The 21,407-nt window shown below is 38.2% G+C and overlaps 1 pseudogene; it reads left to right on the top strand.

Moving 5' to 3' along the window:
• The first annotated feature begins 636 nt into the window (after positions 1-636).
• On the top strand, positions 637-21,308 carry LOC148570955 (uncharacterized; annotated as a pseudogene).
• The last annotated feature ends 99 nt before the right edge of the window (positions 21,309-21,407 follow it).

Genomic DNA, 21,407 nt, shown 5'->3' with positions numbered 1-21,407 from the left:
AGCATCTATATATAAGTAGTGAGTCCTCCATGAAAGAAGAAGCTAAGGTAGTATTAACTGACTTTATTCCTCAGGAACAAGTTATTGAACTCAATTAGCAACTATCTTCTATAACAAGGCAGTTAGCAGAATTTAAGGAGATGCTACAAGAAACCAAAAATGCTAACAAGGATATGAAACCGCAATTGAATCAGACAAAACAAAAGTTATCAAAACAGATAACAGAAGAGTGCCAAGCAGTTCAATTAAGAAGTGGAAAAATATTGAATACCTCAACTCAAAGCAGCAGAAAGCCAAGAAAAGAATAGCTAACAGACGACGAGCAACCAGCTACCCAAAATCCCTCTGAGGATAGTAAGAGCCCAGAGAGGAATAACTCTGGCATTCAAACGCCAGAAAAGGGTGAAAAACTGGTGTTGAACACCCAATCTATGTCCAGTTCTGGCATTTCAAATGCCAGAAAGGGGAAGGAATCTGACGTTAAACGCCTATCCAGCCCCCAAGCCTGGCGTTCAAATGCCAATGAGGGATTAGACACCTGCAAGTGCTGATGGTAACCCCTCTAAGAAGGCTTCTCCAACCACCTCTGTAGCGAATAAACCTGCAGCAACTAAGGTTGAAGAGTACAAAGCCAAGATGCCTTATCCTCAGAAACTCCACCAAGCGGAACAGGATAAACAATTTGCCCATTTTGCAGACTATCTCAGGACTCTTGAAATCAAGATTCTGTTTACAGAGGCACTTGAGCAAATACCCTCTTATGCTAAGTTCATGAAAGAGATCTTAAGTCATAAGAAGGATTGAAGGGAAACTGAAAAAGTCTTCATCACTGAAGAGTGTAGTGCAGTCATTTTAAAGAGCTTACCAGAAAAGCTTAAGGATCCTGGGAGCTTTATGATACCATGCACATTAGAGGGTACTTGTACCAAGACAGCTCTATGTGATCTTGGGGCAAGTATCAACCTAATCCCTGCATCCACTATCAGAAAGCTTGGCTTGACTGAAGAGGTCAAACCAACTCGGATCTATCTTCAACTTGCTGATGGCTCCATTAAATACCCATCAGGCATAATTGAGGATATGATTGTCACAGTTGGGCCATTCGCCTTTCCCACTGACTTTGTAGTGCTGGAAATGGAGGAGCACAAGAGTGCAACTCTCATTCTAGGATGACCTTACCTAGCAACTGGACGAACCCTCATTGATGTTCAAAAAGGGGAAGTGACCTTGAGGGTCAATGAGGATGAGTTCAAGTTAACTGCTGTCAAAGCTATGCAGCATCCAGACACATCAAATGACTACATGAGTGTTGATATTATTGACTCCCTGGTAGAGGAGATCAACATGGCTGAGAGTCTCGAATCAGAGCTAGAAGACATCTTTAAAGATGTTCAGCCTGATCTGGAGGAATCAGAGGAAATAAAGAACTTCTGAAAATTCCTCAGGAAGAGGAGAGACCTCCTAAACCCGAGCTCAAACCACTACCACCATCCCTAAAATATGCATTTCTGGGAGACGGTGATACTTTTCCGGTGATCATAAGCTCCGCCTTAAATTCATAGGAAGAGAAAGCACTACTTCAAGTGCTAAGGACACACAAAACAGCTCTTGGGTGGTCCATAAGTGATCTTAAGGGCATCAGCCCAGCAAGATGTAAGCACAAGATCCTATTGGAGAATGATGCTAAGCCAGTGGTTCAACCACAGAGGCGGCTAGATCCAGCCATGAAGGAGGTGGTGCAGAAAGAGGTCACCAAGTTACCGGAGGCTGGGATTATTTATCCTACTTCTGATAGCCTCTGGGTGAGCCCTGTCAAAGTCGTCCCCAAGAAGGGAGGCATGATAGTGGTTCATAATGAAAAGAATGAACTGGTTTCTACAAGAACAGTTATAGGGTGGCGTATGTGTATTGACTACAGAAGGCTCAATACAGCCACCAGGAAGGATCACTTTCCTTTACCATTCATAGACCAGATGCTAGAGAGATTAGCAGGTCATGAATATTACTGCTTTTTGGATGGCTATTCAGGTTACAACCAAATTGTAGTAGATCCTCAGGACCAAGAGAAAATAGCATTCACATGTCCTTCTGGAGTGTTTGCCTACAGAAGGATGCCTTTTGGTCTGTGCAATGCACCTGCAACCTTTCAGAGGTGCATGCTCTCTATCTTCTCTGATATGGCAGAGAAATTTCTGGAAGTCTTCATGGATGACTTTTTAGTATTTGGAGACTCATTCAGCTCCTGCCTTGAATATTTAGCACTTATTCTGAAAAGATGCCAAGATACCAACCTAGTTTTAAACTGGAAAAAATGTCACTTTATGGTGACTAAAGGAATTGTTCTTGGGCATAAAATTTCAAACAAAGGAATAGAGGTAGATCAAGCTAAAGTGGAGGTAATTGAAAAATTACCACCACCTGCCAATGTTAAGGCAATCAGAAGCTTTCTGGGGCATGCAGGATTCTATAGGAGGTTTATAAAGGATTTTTCAAAAATTGCAAAACCTCTGAGCAATCTGCTCGCTGCTGACACGCCATTTGTGTTTGATACAGAGTGTCTGCAGGCGTTTGAAACTCTGAAAGCTAAGCTGGTCACAGCACCAGTTATTTCTGCACCAGACTGGACATTACCATTCGAACTAATGTGTGATGCTAGGGACCATGCCATTGGTGCAGTGCTAGGACAGAGGCTTAACAAGCTTCTGCATGTCATTTACTATGCCAGCCGTGTTTTAAATGACGCACAGAAGAATTACACAACCACAAAAAAGGAGCTGCTTGCAGTAGTTTATGCCATTGACAAGTTTAGATCCTATTTAGTAGGATCAAAAGTGATTGTGTACACTGACCATGCTGCTCTTAAATCACAAAGCAGGATTCAAAACCCAGGCTCATAAGATGGGTGTTGCTTCTGCAAGAGTTTGATATAGAAATAAGAGATAGAAAAGGGACAGAGAACCAAATGGCTGATCAATTGTCTCGGATAGAACCAGTAGAAGGGGCGTCCTCCCCCTCTATTAAGATCTCTAAAACCTTTCTGGATGAGCAATTATTTTCCATTCAGGAAACACCATGGTTTGCAGACATTGCAAACTATAAAGCTGTAAGATTCATACCCAAAGAGTACAGCAGGCAGCGAATAAAGAAATTGATCTCTGATGCAAAATACTACTTATGGGATGAACCATATCTCTTTAAGAGATGTGCAGATGGAATAATCCGTAGATGTGTGCCCAAGGAAGAGGCACAGAAGATCTTATGGCATTGCCATGGATCACAATATGGAGGCCATTTCGGAGGTGAGCGAACAGCCACCAAGGTTCTCCAATGTGGCTTCTACTGGCCTACTCTCTATAGAGACTCCCGAGAGTTTGTACGTAACTGTGACAGCTGCCAAAGAGCTGGTAATCTACCTCATGGTTACGCCATGTCTCAACAAGGGATCTTAGAGATTGAGCTGTTTGATATATGGGGTATTGACTTCATGGGGCCTTTCTCACCATCATACTCAAATACGTATATTCTGGTGGCAGTAGATTATGTATCTAAATGGGTAGAGGCAATTGTAACACCCACTGATGATACTAAGACAGTGCTGAAGTCCCTCCAGAAACATATCTTCAGTAGGTTTGGTGTCTCTAGAGTACTAATCAGTGATGGGGGCACTCATTTCTGCAATAAACAGCTTTACTCTGCTATGGTCCGATATGGAATTAGCCACAAAGTGGCAACTCCATATTATCCACAGACAAATGGGTAGGCTGAAGTCTCTAATAGAGAACTAAAAAGAATCCTAGAATGGACTGTAATTGCCCGTAGAAGGGATTGGGCAAAAAGCTTGGATGATGCTCTGTGGGCATACAGAACAGCATTCAAGACTCCTATAGGAACCTCTCTATACTAGCTTGTGTATGGCAAGGCCTGTCATCTGCCCGTGGAACTAGAGCATAAGGCCTACTGGGCAATCAGATTCCTAAACCTGGATGCTATGTTAGCTGGAGAGAAGAGATTACTCTAGTTAAATGAGCTAGAGGAATTCAGACTCAATGCTTTCAAAAATGCAAAAATTTACAAGGAGAAACAAAAAGGTGGCATGATAAGAAATTGTCATCCAGAGTCTTTGAACCAGAATAGAAGGTTCTGCTGTTTAACTCTAGGCTCAGATTGTTCCCCGGGAAACTAAAATTCCGGTGGAAGTGACCATATGTGATTACAAGTGTGTCACCATATGGCTATGTGAAGCTTCAAGATATTGATTCTAATAAGAGGTTCATTGTTAATGGACAGAGAGTCAAGCATTATCTTGAAGGCAATGTTGAGCAAGAATGCTCAAAGCTGAGACTAGATTAAAAGTTCAGTAAGGTCCAGCTAAAGACAATAAAGAAGCGCTTGCTGGGAGGCAACCCAGTCATTAGCAAGGTTTATTTGTTTTTCAAAATAATTATATGAGTTTGATATAAATTATCTTCAAGGTTAATTAACAATTGCAGGAGTTCACAGAGTTACAGAAGAATTCAGAGCATAAAGCAGAAAAAAGGAGCTCACTGGCACAAAAATGCCAGTAAAGGGTATTGTGGGCGTTAAACGCCAGAATGGGCACCATTCTGGGCATTTAACGCCAGTAAAGAAACCTTTCTGGCGTTAAACGGCAGAATGGGTACCATTCTGGGCGTTTAATGCTAGAATTGCAGCATCCTGGGCATTTAAAAAACGCCCAGTGATAAAGGCTTTCTAGCGTTTAACGCCAGCCAGGGTACCTGGCTGGGCGTTAATTGCCCAAAAGAAGCAGCAAATGGGCGTTAAACACCAGAATGGGTGCCATTCTGGGTGTTTAACGCCAGGAATATGGAGGGGAGGAGGTTTTGTTTCCAACTTAAATTTTTTCCAATTTTGCATGGTTCCATCCAAAATTTCTTGCCTAAACATGTTACAAATTATCATCTTTCAATTTCAATTTCAAAAAAATAAAACAAATTAAAAATAAATTTTTCTTTAATCCTAAAAATCTTTCTCAAATCTTCAATTTCTTTTCAAATCTTTTTCAAAACTCATCTATCTTTTTAATTTCTTCTCAAATCTTTTCAACTCATCATATTATCTTTTCAAATTCAGATTTATCTTTTTCAATTCTCTCATATCTTTTCAATTTTAAAATTTCATCTTTTTCATATCATATTTATCTTTTACAAATCATATCTTCTATCATATCTTTTTTAAAATTTTTGAACCCATTCCCTCCCTTATAAATTCACAATCGGCCTCCCCCTCACCTTCATAACTCGAATTTGACTCTCCTTCTATTCATCTCCTTTCCTTTCTTTTTCTTGACAACAAGCAAACCTCTAAGTTTGGTGTATTTTTCGTGATCACTGAGCTAAGATTCACTAAGATCATGGCTCCTAAGAAAAAATAAACCACTTCAAGAGGCAAGAAAGAGAACACTCCAAAACCACTTTGGAATCAAGAGAGGTTCTTAACCAAAGAACAGGCAGACCATTACCACAAAATAATGGGTCTAAGGTCAGTGATCCCGGAAGTTAAATTTGATCTAAAAGAAGACGAATATCTGGAGATCCAAGAGCAGATTCAAAACAGGGGCTGGGAAATTCTAGCTAATCCTGAGACAGAGGTGGGTAGAAACATGGTTCAGGAATTTTACTCAAATCTATGGCAAACAGATAAATAGAGAATGACTGGAACCGCCTTCTATACCTTTCGAACCATGGTCAGAGGGAAGATTATTTACTTCCACCTGGACAAAATAAGAGAGGTCTTCAAGCTGCCTCAACTACAAGATGATCCAGAATCCTTTAATAGGAGAATAGTGAGATTTGATAAGCGCTTGGACCAAGTTCTAGAGGACATATGCATCCCTGGAACCAAGTGGATAACCAACACAAAAGGTATCCCGAATCAACTCAAGAGAGGAAATGTCAAACCAATTGCTAGGGGCTGGCTGGACTTCATTGGGCGTTCTATACTGCCCACCAGCAACCGCTCTGAAGTCACTGTCAAAAGAGCAGTGATGATCCACTGCATTATGCTGGGAAATGAAGTGGAGATTCATCATCTGATTTCTTGTGAGCTTTACACAGTTGCAAATAAGAACTCCACTGACACCAAATTGGCTTACCCAAGCTTAATCTCTTTGCTATGTAAAGATACTGGGGTAAAGATGGGAGTGGATGAGTATATCTCAGTCGAGAACCCAATCACCAAAAAGTCAATGAAAGGACAACAAGTGCAAGATAACTCCATCAAAAGGAGGGCACAGGAGTTCCTCCCAGAAATCCCCCAGATTGACTACTGGACCCGCCTAGAAGCATCTGTCACCAAGTTGCAAGAAGCTATGGATCAACTGAAAGAAGAACAGCAAGTTTAAAATAGCATGCTCTGCAAACTCCTGAAGGAACAAGAGAAGCAAGGGCGTGAGCTACAGGAGCTGAAGCACCATAAGCTGTCTCTTGAAGGGCCAGACACCCCACAGATTGAAGGAGAATCCATCTCCTAAAATAAAGGTTGTTGAGTACTAATCTTAAGTCTGTGATAACTTTTTCTATTAGAGATCTACCTTAGGGGTCACATGAATAATAGTAATTAGTATCTTTATTTTTATTTTTATTTTTATTTAATTATCTCCATGTAAGCTATAATTTATTTTTCTCATCATCATCAAACATGAATAAAATAGCAGATTTTTTAGAATAAGGAGGCAGTTTTATTTTCGAGTTATTAATAAGAAAAATTCAAATATGTGGTGGCAATACTTTTTGTCTTCTGAATAAATGCTTGAACAGTGCATAATTTTTGATAATGAAGTTTATGAATGTTAAATTTGTTGGCTCTTGAAAGAATAATGAAAAAGGAGAAATGTTATTGATAATCTGAAAAATCATAAAATTGACTCTTGAAGCAAGAAAAAACAGTGAATACAAAGCTTGTGAAAAAAATGGCGAAAAATAAAAGAAAAAGAAAGAAAAAGCAAGTAGAAAAAGCCAATAGCCCTTTAAAGCAAAAGGCAAGGGTGAAAAGGATCCAAGACTTTGAGCATTAATGGATAGAAGGGCCTAAAGTAATAAAATCCTGGCCTAAGCGGCTAAACCAAGCTGTCCCGAACCATGTGCTTGTGGCGTGAAGGTGTCAAGTGAAAAACTTGAGATTGAGTGGTTAAAGTCGTGGTCCAAAGCAAAAAGAGTGTGCTTAAGAACTCTGGACACCTCTAACTGGGGAAAGGTTCACCCAGTTATGTGTCTGTGGCATTTATGTATCCGGTGGTAATACTGAAAAACAAAGTGCTTAGGGCCACGGCCAAGACTCATAAAGTAGTTGTATTCAAGAATCAACATACTAAACTAGGAGAATCAATAACACTATCTGAATTCTGAGTTCCTATAGATGCCAATCATTCTGAACTTCAAAGGATAAATTGAGGTGCCAAAACTGTTCAGAAGCAAAAAGCTACTAGTCTCGTTCATCTAATGAGAATTTGAGCTTCATATAAAACTCTGAGATGTTATTGCCTCTTGATTTTATTTCTATCTTCTTTTATTAATCTAGTTGCTTGAGGACAAGCAACATTTTAAGTTTGGTGTTGTGATGAGCGGATATTTTATATGCTTTTTGGGGGTATTTTCATATAGTTTTTAGTAGGATCTAGCTACTTTTTAGTATATTTTTATTAGTTTTTTATGCAAAAATCACATTTCTGGACTTTACTATGAGTTTATATATTTTTCTGGTTGAAATTGAGGGACCTGAGCAAAAATCTGATTCAGAGGCTGAAAAAGGACTGCAGATGCTATTGGATTCTGACCTCCCTGCACTCGAAATGGATTTTCTGGAGCTATTGAAGCCCAATTGGCGCGCTCTTAATTGCATTTGGAAAGTAGACATCCTGGGCTTTCCAGCAATATATAATAGTCCATAATTTGCCCGAGTTGAGATCACGCAAACTGGTGTTTAACGCCAAGTCTCTACCCTATTCTGGCGTTAAACGCCAGAACTGGTATAAAAGTTGGAGTTAGATGCCCAAACTGGCACAAAAGCTGGAGTTAAATGCCAGGAACAGCCTATGCACATGAAAGCTTCAATGCTCAGCCCAAACACACACCAAGTGGGCCCCGGAGTGGATTTCTACACTATCTATCTTAGTTTATTCATTTTCTGTAAACCTAGGTCACTAGTTTAGTATAAAAACTACTTTTAGAGATTTACTATGTACCTCATAAAATTTTACATCAGAACTTGTATCATCTATGGCATGAGTCTCTAAATCCCATGGTTGGGGGTGAGGAGCTCTGCTGTGTCTTGATGGATTAATGCAATTATTACTGTTTTCTATTCAATCACGCTTGTTTCTATTCTAAGATATTCACTCGCATTTCAACATGATGAATGTGATGATCCGTGACATTCATCACCATTCTCAACCTATGAACGCGTGTCTGACAACCACTTCCGTTCTACCTTAGATTGAGTGTGTATCTCTTGGGTTCTTGGTTCACGAGTTTGATTGCATCTCCTGACAACAGAGCATTCAAATCCGTGAGACTAGAGTCTTCGTGGTATAAGCTAGAATCAATTGGCAGCATTCTTGAGATCCGGAAAGGCTAAACCTTGTCTGTGGTATTCCGAGTAGGATCTGGGATGGGATGACTGTGACAAGCTTCAAACTCATGACTATTGGGCGTAGTGACAGACGCAAAAGGATCAATGGATCCTATTCCAACACTAGTGAGAACCGACAGATGATTAGCCCTACGAAACCCGTAGCTGGACCATTTTCACTGAAAGGACGGATGGTAGCCATTGAGATCGGTGATCCACTGATAAACCACTATTTTATGGTTTATCTTGTGCTCAATTGAGTGGTTTTTATCAACTCTTTACCCACTTATTCATACTAATCGCATGTTTTACGTTTTCCTTCCTGATTTTGTGCTATGATTGAAAACATGTTTCTTTGGCCTTTAAATTGCTAATTATTAATCCTCTCCTATTACCATTCGATACCTTGATATGTGTGTTAAGTACTTTCAGAGATTACAGGGCAGGAATGGCTTGGAGGATGGAAAGGAAGCATGCAAAAGTGGAAGGAATACAAGAAGTTAAAGGAACTGCAAAGCTATCCAACCTGACCTCTTCGCACTAAAACAGTCATAACTTGAGCTACAGAAATCCAAACGACGCGGTTCCAGTTGCGTTGGAAAGCTAACGTTCAGAGCTTCGATTTATAATATAATATACCATAGTTGCCCTGACGCTAGACAACACGAACGCGTGCTCCACACGGACGCATCGCAGTGACGAAAATCAGTGTGGCAGATTTCTTCTCCAGCGATTTCTGGGCTGTTTTCGACCCAGTTTTCGGCCCAGAAAACACAGATTAGAGGCTATAAAGTGGGGGAATCCATTCATTCATAATCATCAGCTCATAATTCACAATTTTAGGTTTTTAGATGTAGTTTTTAGAGAGAAAGGCTCTCTCCTCTCTCTTAGGTTTTAGGATTAGGATTCCTCTTAAAGGAATTAGGATTTCTTATTATTTCAATTTATTATTTCAAATTCTTCTCAGGTTCAATATTCCTTTTATCTTTCTATTTATTCTAATGCTTTTATTCGTATCTGACTCATGTTACCAATTTGGCTTATGAACTCTTTATGTTTAGATTGATTTTCTCTTATTAATGCAATTGAGGTATTTCAGATTTATGATTCTTATTTAGCTTTTTATATTCTTAGCTTAAATTGATTAACTGGAGATTTTTGAGTTATCAAACTCATCGTGATTGATAATTGTTATTTTTGCTAATTGAATTGAATTCCACTAACTCTAGTCCTTCCTTAGGAGTTGGCTAGGACTTGGGGATCTAACTAATTAGTCCACTTGACTTTCCCTTACTTTCGTAAAGGTTGACTAAGTGGGATTAAAACTCAACTTTCATCATCATCGATAAGGATAACTAGGATAGGACTTCCGAATTTTCATCCCTTGCCAAGAGTTTATTTTATAGTTATTTATTTATTTTTCTTGTCATTTAAATTACCTGTTCCTTACTTTCAAAACCCCCAATTTACAAGACTCATAACCAATAATAAGAACACCTCCCTGCAGTTCCTGAGAAGATGACCCGAGGTTTAAATACTTCGGTTATCAATTTTAAAGGGGTTTGTTACTTGTGATAACCAAAACTTTTGTATGAAAGGATTTTCTGTTGGTCTAGAAGCTGTACTTACAACGCGATTATATTTCTCAATTTATTTACCGATAGAAACACCGATCGTCAAAATGGCGCCATTGCCGGGGAATTGCAAATGTGTGCCTTATTATTGGTTATTGTAAATATTTGCTTTTTGCTTGTTTATTTGTTTTTATTTTTGTTTTTATTTTTGCTTTTTCATAAATTAAGAGGTTATTGGTTTTTATTTAGTTATTAAAAAATATTTTTAAAAATTTGTTCTTCGTGTTCATCTTGACCTTCAAGTTGTTCTTAGTTGTTCATCTTTAGAGTCATTTTATTGTTTTTCTCTTTCCTCATTTAATTTAAAAATATTTTTTCTCTTTATTTTAATTGAAATTTCGAAATTTGCATAAAAAAATATTCAGATTTTTTTTTTATTTTTATCTTATCTTATCTTAGTTTTAAATTTCAAAATTCAAATTTTTTTCAAAAATCATATCTTTTTCAAAATCTTATCTTATCTTATTTCAAAATCAAAATTCAAATTTCAATATTTAAATTCCAAAATTCAAATTTCAAAATTTAAATTTAAAATTTTAAAAAAATCAAACCTTTTCAAAATTTAAATCTTTTTCAAAACTTTATCTTATATTGTTGACTTTTACAAAATTCAAATTTCAAAATTTGAAATTCAAATTTCAAAATTTAAAATTCAAAATTTAAAATTTAAATTTCAATAACCTTTTAATTTAAATTTGTTTTTTGTTTTTAATTTTTATTTGCTATTATGAGTTCTCACCCCCATCGCTTTGAGTTTGGTCCCAATGCTGTTGCAAGGAATGGAAATTATTACAGGAACATGCATCAAGGTCAAAATAATCAGAGATGGAAGGAGCCACGAGGATCTGATCAACCCTTTCGGCAACATCACCTTCCAAGATACCATGGACAACGACCATCCTACAATGCATGCCAAGACAATAGATATGGTGGACCCCCTTGTAGTTACCAGCAAGCTCCATCATATGCCAATGAACCACCTCCTCAAAATAGCTTTGAACCACCATACTCACAAGCCCCTTTCCACCATTCACCTCCATATGACCCTAACCTGTATCCACCATACTAACCACCTTATGAGCCAAATGAACCATACACAGAACCACCCCCATTTCAACACAACTACTCTCATGAACCACCACCTCAATATACACCATCTCCTTATCATTATCAAGATGAACCACCTTCCTACCATGAACCCTTTCTCCAAAATAATAAACCCTCCTATCCACCCCAACCTCCATTGGATAACAACGCCCTTAGTGTTATTCTTCAAGGGCAAGAAGAGATGAATAAGAATGTGCTAAATTTCACGGTCGTCTTAGGTGAGTTAATAAATCGATTAGCTTCCCAATGTTCGGACACTCAAGAAACTCCCATGGCTTTATGTGGAGAATCTACTGAAGAACGCAGCATGAAGGAGAAGCTAGAAATTCCAGTGGACAATGAGCAGCATGTATTTGTATTGGAACAATTGGAGGAAGCCGTAATCATTGAAGAGGAAGAAGTGGTCGACGACTTAGGAGATGCGGAACGTCCATGGGAAAGCCCAGTCATAGAGCCCCCTTCTACGGAGATTGAATTTGATGTTGAGGAGGGTGTACAACCTCCAAGGCATATCATGGTTGAACCCTCTCCCATTGCACTAGACATGGAGATTAAAGAAGAAGAAGCACAACCTCCCATGCCCTTGGTGAACAATGAAGAAGAGATCAAATTGGGAGAAAGCTACCAAGAGGAAGAGGTTGAAATTGAAGAAGCTTACAAGGAGGTGGAAATTGTCAAGAAAGAACATAAGGGAGAGGAGTTTGATATCACTTTACCAAAGCTGCTGAAGACCTCTCCACCTAAGTTGCCATCATCCTTCACAACATTCAAGTGAGTAAAATTCATATCTCTTAGCTTTCTCATTCCACTTGAATATGGTTTACTTGAGACAGATGGTCAGCTTAGAGCTCTTTGTGGTGTTAAGAGTAAGAGGAAGATGGTTAGTGGTAAGAGTTGTCATGCAAAGTTCAATATGGTTTCCTGCTCCAAATTGAAGTACAAGGGTTGGTGAAAATCTCAATTGAATGGGTCTAGGAAGCTGTTTGGATGTCTCAGTGAGAATTTTAATTGCGTGCCACCCAGATGGAATCATGATGATCAACAAGAAGACGGGTGCAAAGGCAAGGTCTGGGACCCCGGAATTCAGTCTAGAAATCAACACTCTTGGGGCCTTGTCACTTGCTTTACCTTGCTTGAAGGCTTTCTGCGCCTAGTTTGGGATCCCGAAGGCCATTGGAATTACAAACATTGGTGGAGATTCCTGGATGAGTTCCAGCACAAGCCGCCATAACAAATGACTCCCCCAATGTCCAACTTAAGGACTTTAACTAAAAGTGCTTGGTGGGAGACAACACACCATTGTATGATCGCTCCTTTTCCAATTATAATTTTATTTAGTTTTGTTTGTTTTTGAGTTTTGTTTTACTTCATTGAACCTGGAATAATTCATAACATCTGCATATTGCATTCTGCATTTTGCATAATAAGAAAAAATGCACGCGACGCGTAAGTGTCGCTGACGCGTCCGCGTCACAAGTGCATTAGGAAGAAAAGAAAAGTGAACAGAGAGTCACGCGAGAGCGTGGCTGGAGGCGTGCCTTTGGCATAAATTGATCCACGCGACCGCATCGCTGACGCGTCCGCGTCATGTGGGAAAAATGCCTCCCATGCGTCCGCGTCACCTACGCGAACGCGTGGCCCTGCAAAATCGACGTAAAGAGGTGTATGGCAAAGAGTTATGATGGAGCTGGGCTGGAATGATGCTAGAAGCACCAGCCCTACCACACGAATGCGTGCCCCACGCGTCCGCGTCATTTTTAAAAGAAAGGCCATTCACGCGATCGCGTCACCCACGCGACCGCGTCACCCAAAAAATTGGAAAAAAGAGTTTCGAACAGAGAGTTGTGCGAACGCGAGGCTGCACTCGTGCCAATCGCACAAATCAGACCACGCGATTGCGTGACCCATGCGTCCGCGTCACCTGACCTTATCGCGCACCACGCGACCGCGTCACTCACGCGTCCGCGTCGCCTGTGCCGCACAACTTATCCAAATCAGCGCCAATCATCTTATATTTTCTTTTTTAATCCTAATTTCTTCTATCTTTTCTTCTTTCTTCTTCTTTTTCTTACTTTTTTCTTCTTCATTTCTTTAACTTCTCACCCTCTTCACTTCCATTCTATTTCATTTAATATATTTGCATACATTCATTCATAGCATTATTTTCATTGGTGTTAGAAATTTATTTGGGTCATTATTTTCTATATTTTTGTGGATTATTAAAGGAATTGTTTGACGATTATATATTACCTTTTAAAGGGTTGCATGCATGTTCAATTTAATACTTTCAATAGCTTATTTACCATGCTTGCTATGTGTTTGTGAAAAAGCCCGTATGGCATTGTGCACTATTTTTCGATTTCTTTCTATCTACTACTCTAAATGCTTGCTTTTCACAAAACCCTTTTTATATTTTATTACTTAAATATAATTGTTATTACAAACATGTTGTTAGTTTGAAAGACTTGGTAATCTAACTTGGACATTGAATGCTTGATCTATGCTACTCATGCCTTTGCCAGCATGCCAATAAACATCTTGCATTTATTTGTCAATACATGCACTTGCTATATTTCCATTGATGAACTTTTCCCATGTAGTCATGACCATGTGTTAACATCATTCTTCTTTATTGTGCATTGATTACCACATTTCCCGCTCTCTTCCTTGCTCTAACCCTTAGCTTTAAAAGTTACTTTCTTTTTCCCTTTTCAGGATGGCCACCAAGAAGGGTAAAGAGAAAGCTACTCCCAAACCACTGGCAAGGAAAGGAACAAAAAAGAGCCCCAGCTGAGGAACCACAACCCCCGTCCACTTGTACATCTTAGCATGCACCGAAGACGGTGCAACCTTTAAGTGTGGGGAGGTCAATACCGATCTCCATGGGTTAGTTATTCCCTTCTCAACACCAATGTCTTATTTTCTTCATTAGTTCATTGTTGCATTGCATAATAGATTGCATGTGTAGTTGATTGTTTGCATTTAAATACTACTTAGTTGAAAAATAATAAGTTTCTTTCTAGGACCCTATTTTTGAAAAAAAAATTTTTTCACTAATTTAAATAAAAAAAAATTAAAATTAAAAATTTTCTATGTGTTAAATTTGTTTGAAGTTGTATTTGGAACATGGTTTTTGAGCCAAAGAACACACAACCTGTAAGATTTTGAGATTAATTACATGGTTACATTAGTTAACCATAAATATTTTATTCTTGTGTGTTTTCTTCTCTATAATTGCAATCTTTACTTTGTTTCAGTCTATATATCCAATATTTAGTGTATTTACATGCTTGCATATGATTGAGGCCATTATTTGTTATTAGCTCACTTATCCCAAATAAGCCTACTTTTTACATCACCCTTGTTAGCCACCTTGAGCCTTTTATCCCCATTTATTCTGTTCTATAACCACATCACTAGCCTTAAGCAGAAAAATAATTAAATACCCCAATTGAATCTTTGGTTAGCTTAAGATTGAGATTGTGTAACAATTAAGTGTGGGAAAACTATGGGAACATGGGTTAATAAGGGAATGTGTTATGTTTTTCTACTTTGATAAAATATTAGGAATTTGGGAACCTACTCATGTGAGACTAGAAAAATTAAAAATCCATGTGCATTGATAAGTTATGTTTATTTTTCTAAAAAAAAAATCCAAAAAAAAAATATTTAATAAATAACTAAATAAAGAAGGGGACAAAATTACCCCAATGTTAAGTTAATGAAAAATCAATGCATAGGTGATAAAATTAAAGAGAAGTTGATACATGAGTATGATATGCAAAAATGGGAATTTTGGGTAGCTAGGCATGAATTTAAAATATAGAATGTGTGTATAGTTGAGAGCTTAGGTTAATTAAAGATTCATATTATAGCTCACTTGGCCATACATATATCCTCACCCTTACCTTAGCCCCATTACAACCCTGAAAAGACCTCATGATATTTGCATTGGTATACTAATTATTTGTTGATTGGTTAGATGAAGAACAAAGTTTAGAAAGCATGATTAGAGAAGAGTAGAGTGATTAACCCTAGACACTTGAGAGATTAGAGTGATATACACTACCAGTAAGGCTTCAATGCTTGATTCTATGTTCCCTACTTTCATGAGCTATCTTCTTACAAGTTTACTTGTCTTTTATTGTATAATTTGAATTAGTGAAATCTGATTTATGTTTGTCTTGAAGAGCTTATTTACTTTTAACCAAGTAGATAGAAACATATTAGCATGTAGTTGCATTCATATAGATAGGTTGCATTTCATACATTCTATCATTCCTCTTTACTTTTATAGCTTCTCTTGAGCTTAGCATGAGGACATGCTAATGTTTAAGTGTGGAGAGATTGATAAACCACTATTTTATGGTTTATCTTGTGCTCAATTGAGTGGTTTTTATCAACTCTTTACCTACTTATTCAAACTAATCGCATGTTTTACGTTTTCCTTCCTGATTTTGTGCTATGATTGAAACCATGTTTCTTTGGCCTTTAAATTGCTAATTATTAATCCTCTCCTATTACCATTCGATGCCTTGATATGTGTGTTAAGTATTTTCAAAGATTACAGGACAGGAATGGCTTGGAAGATGGAAAGGAAGCATGCAAAAGTGGAAGGAATACAAGAAGTTGAAGGAACTGCAAAGCTATCTAGCATGACCTCTATGCACTAAAACAGTCATAACTTGAGCTACAGAGGTCCGAACGACGTGGTTTCAGTTGTGTTGGAAAGCTAACGTCCGGGGCTTCGATTTGATATATAATATGCCACAGTTTCCCTGCTGCTAGGCGACACGAACGCGTGTTCTACATAGACGCGTCGCAGTGACAAAAATCAACGTGACAGATTTCTTCTCCAGCAATTTCTAGGTTGTTTTCGATCTAGTTTTCGGCCCAGAAAACACAGATTAGAGGCTATAAAGTGGGGGAATCCATTCATTCATAATCATCAGCTCATAATTCACAATTTTTGGTTTTTAGATGTAATTTTTAGAGAGAGAGGCTCTCTCCTCTCTCTTAGGTTTTAGGATTAGGATTCCTCTTAAAGGAATTAGGATTTCTTATTATTTCAACTTATTATTTCAACTTCTTCTCAGGTTCAATATTCCTTTTATATTTCTATTTATTCTAATGCTTTTATTCGTATCTGACTCTTGTTACCAATTTTGCTTATGAACTCTTTATGTTTAGATTGATTTTCTCTTATTAATGCAATTGAGGTATTTCAGATTTATGATTCTTATTTAGCTTTTTATATTCTTGGCTTAAATGGATTAACTGGAGATTCTTGAGTTATCAAACTCATCGTGATTGATAATTGTTATTTTTGCTAATTGAATTGAAGTCCACTAACTCTAGTCCTTCCTTAGGAGTTGGCTAGGACTTGGGGATCTAACTAATTAGTCCACTTGACTTTCCCTTGCTTTCGTAAAGGTTGACTAAGTGGAATTAAAACTCAATTCTCATCATCATCGATAAGGATAACTAGGATAGGACTTCCGAATTTTCATCCCTTGCCAAGAGTTTATTTTATAGTTATTTATTTATTTTTCTTGTCATTTAAATTACCTGTTCCTTACTTTCAAAACCCTCAATTTACAAGACTCATAACCAATAATAAGAACACCTCCATGTAGTTCCTTGAGAAGATGACCCGAGGTTTAAATGCTTCGGTTATCAATTTTAAAGGGGTTTGTTACTTGTGACAACCAAAACTTTTGTACGAAAGGATTTTCTGTTGGTCTAGAAGTTGTACTTACAACGCGATTATATTTCTCAATTTCTTACCGATAGAAAAACCGATCGTCATCCACCAACATACAGCTTGCCATGGAAGGAGCCTTGCGTGCGTGAAGAAGAGGACACTAGGAAAGCAGAGATTCAGAAGACAGAGCATCTCCAAAACCTCAACCTGTTTTCCATTATTGCATAACAAGTATTATTTAATTCATGTTCTTTTACTCATTCCAATTAAAACTGAGAATTATTGTTGATATCTTGACTAAGAGTTACAAGATAACCATAGCTTGCTTCAAGCCGACAATCTCCGTGGGATCGACCCTTACTCACGTAAGGTATTACTTGGACGACCCAGTGCACTTGCTGGTTAGTTGTGCGGAATTGCAAAAGTGTGATTGTCATTTCGTGCACCAGTCATGTACGCGTACGTGTCGCCATGCAACTTCACTTTCCACGCGTGTGCGTCTTCTGCGCGTGCGCGTGGGTTGATGTACTCCAAATCCTTGTTTTCTCATGCATTCTCCACTTTGTATGCTTTTCTCTTCACTTCTTCCATCCAATACTTGCCTTATGAACCTGTAATCACTCAACAAACACATCAAGGCATCGAATGAAATTAAAGTGAATTAAAATCGCCAATTTAAGGGCCTAAAAAGCATGTTTTTACACTTAAGCGCAAATTAAGGGAGAATTACAAAACCATGCTATTTGATTGAATAAATGTGGGAAAAGGTGATAAAATCCACCAAAATAAGAACAAGATAAACCACAAAATTGGGGTTTATTATCCAACGTTACCCATCCATGCGTGCACGTCAGCTACCCGTGCACGTGGATTGCCAGAATTTCCAATCCATGCGTACGCGTACAGCACGTGTGTGCGTCGCTACAGATTTTCAAAATCTCCAGAAATCTCATTTATTCACATCATTGGGGGTAACGTTAGATTGCCAACGTTCCCTCCAATGTGGGCTGATGAGCGGATAATTTATACGCTTTTTGGCATTGTTTTTAGTATGTTTTTAGTAGGATCTAGTTACTTTTAGGGATGTTTTCATTAGTTTTTATGTTAAATTCACATTTCTGGACTTTACTATGAGTTTGTGTGTTTTTCTGTGATTTCAGGTATTTTCTGGCTGAAACTGAGGGACTTGAGCAAAAATCAGATTCAGAGGTTGAAGAGGGACTGCTGATGTTGTTGGATTCTGACCTCCCTACACTCAAAATGGATTTTCTGGAGCTACAGAACTCAATATGGCGCGCTTTTAATTGCGTTGGAAATTAGACATCCAGGGCTTTCCAGTAATATATAATAGTCCATACTTTGCCCGAGTTTAGATGACACAAACTGGCGTTCAACGCCAGCTCTCTGCCCAATTCTGGCGTCCAGCGCCAGAAAAAAGTTGCAAAGTGGAGTTCAATGCCCAAAATGGCACAAAAGCTGGCGTTCAACTCCAAGAATGACCTCTCCACGTGTAGACTTCAAGCTCAGCCCAAGCACACACCAAGTGGGCCCCGGAAGTGGATTTATGCATCAATTACTTACTTCTGTAAACCCTAGTGACTAGTTTATTATAAATAGAACTTTTTATCATTGTGTTTTCAACGGTAGAGTTTCTGCACTCCATAAATTAAGGTGTGGAGCTCTGCTGTTCCTCAAAGATTAATGCAAAGTACTACTATTTTCTATTCAATTCATCTTATTTCGCTTCTAAGATATTCATTCGCACTTCAACCTGAATGTGATGAACGTGACAATCATCATCATTCCCTATGAACGCGTGCCTGACAACCACTTCCGTTCTACATTAGATTGAATGAGTATCTCTTAGATCTCTTAATCAGAATCTTCGTGGTATAAGCTAGATTGATGGCGGCATTCATGAGAGTCCGGAAAGTCTAAACCTTGTCCGTGGTATTCCGAGTAGGACTCTAGGATTGAATGACTTTGACGAACTCCAAACTCGCGAGTGCTGGGCGTAGTGACAGACGCAAAATGATAGTAAATTCTATTCCAGTATGATCGAGAACCTCCAAGATGATTAGCCATGCAGTGACAGCGCATCGGACCATTTTCACAGAGAGGAATAGGATGCAACCAACGATAAGGGTGATGCCTCCAGACGATTAGCCGTGCTGTGACAGAGCATTTGGACCATTTTCCCGAGAGGATTGAAAGTAGCCATTGGCACCGGTGACATCCTTACACAAAGATAGCCATAGAAAGGAGTAAGACGGATTGGATGAATACAGCAGGAAAGCAGAGGTTCAGAGGAATGAATGCATCTCCATATGCTTATCTGAAATTCTCACCAATGATTTACATAAGTATTTCTATCCTTATTTTAGTATTAATTTCGAAAACTCCATAACTATTTTATATCCGCCTGATTGAGATTTACAAGGTAACCATATCTTGCTTCATACCAACAATCTCCGTGGGATCGACCCTTACTCACGTAAGGTTTATTACTTGGACGACCCAGTGCACTTGCTGGTTAGTTATGCGAAGTCATGAAGATATGTTTAGACCATGGTTCTATGCATCCGTTTTTGGTGCCATCGCCAGGGAATCAATTTCGAACAATAATTCACAACCTGAGTAACAATTTCGCATACCATGGGCACCAGCAAATTATGCAGAATCTTGCTCTGCATCCTTCTCAACATTTGAGGCAACATTGGTGGTCCAACTTGGCCACCAATGTTGCTTCTCTTTCATCTTCTCCATGCTCCTTCTTCATCTTCTTCCCATGCTTTCCTTCACCTATCATCAACCAATACATGCATCAAAGCTTTGCTAAAGTCATGAGAATTAACATCATTCTTAGCACACAAGTAATTATAGCATAATTCTCATAAAATTGCATCAAATTACCCATGGTTAGATGAATCTAGGCATACATTAATTTCTAACCCAATTGCTTACTTATAGCTCAAGGAAGTGCATAAAACCTATTAAAAACAAAGAAAAAGGCTAGTAGAACTAGCCTAAGATGCCCTGGCATCACAACACCAAACTTAAATCTTGCTTGTCCCTAAGCAAGTACTGAATTATTGAGAAGAATGAATTAAACAGAAAGTGATGTTCATATCAGCAAGTCATTATTATTAGTTCATGGGGTTTTATGTAGAAAATGTTGCAGCTCACTTCTTATTGATTGTTAGGAATAGAATGTCTCCTTTAAGCATCAACTAACATACTATTATGACCTCTTATTTTTCACTCATCTTTGGTAATTGCTTTTCTTTATTTTCTTCTTCTATGAACTTATTTTTTGTTTCTAGCAGCTCAATGTCATATGTGTAGCGGCTTCTTAGCTTATTTCCACTCAACACATATTCACTACAGACACTTGGCTCACAATTCTTCTTAAGACATTGGTGCCCAGCACCTCTTTGGGTTACTAAATGCCTTGTAACTAGGTTGCTCTTGATAGTGGATTTTCGGTTGATAATCTCGGGTTAGTTAACCCAAGTTACTAAGTGTTAAAGCACTCTATAGAACCTAATCATCCAAGCAGATCCTAGTACAAGGACACCACAGGCATATGTCCTAAGGTCTAAGCTATTGGTGTCTAGCCTTATTCTTTGCTTTCTTCTGTTTTTGTTGCCACTTTTGGCTTTTCTTTTTCTTTCTTTTTATTTGTTTTTCTTTCATCCAAGGACTTTTATTTGCTAAGATTCATAGACAGCATGTTGGTTTACACTAAAAGAGGAACAGTCTACCCTTTTATTCATTATAAGTGAGCTACTACACAATCAGACATATATACCACCACTTACTATTATTTCACTTCCTTGCCAAAAAGGAACTATTCCACTTCTGTTCAACCATTTCTTTTATTCAAATTGAAAAAGGGCAGGGGACAAGACAAGCATTTAAACAAGTGAAAGTGAAAATACACACACCTAGGCTAGCACATTTATTGCAAAATTAAACACAACGGAATGCAAAATGACTTAAACTAAAAGTTGACTATTAACTAAAACAAGCATGTTCTTTCTTTATTGAATATGATAAACAAAGAGAAAGTCCACCTTTCATTTTTCATCCTGTTTATCTTTCTTCTTCTTCCCTCCTGCTTGCTTACTAGTTTCTCCCTTGCCTTTTCCTTTTAACTTTGTCCAGAATCTAGCTTTCTTCATTGTCTTTTCCACTCTGTCTTCAAGGCGTATTGCTTTGTTCTCAAAATTGTGCAGCTTGTTCTCTTTGCATGACCAGAGATCTTGACTCAAAATCTCTCTGCTGGCTCATCATTCTCAGCTGAAGCTCCTCTTGTCTAGCTTAAGCTCTCATGTATTGCGAATGGAATTCCT

Source organism: Arachis ipaensis, chromosome B3 (genome assembly GCF_059453495.1).
Source record: "Arachis ipaensis isolate K30076 ecotype BB chromosome B3, ASM5945349v1, whole genome shotgun sequence".
Taxonomy (NCBI): Eukaryota; Viridiplantae; Streptophyta; class Magnoliopsida; order Fabales; family Fabaceae; genus Arachis; species Arachis ipaensis.
The sequence above is the reverse complement of the archived record's forward strand: the minus strand, read 5'-3'. Positions and strand labels throughout refer to the sequence as shown.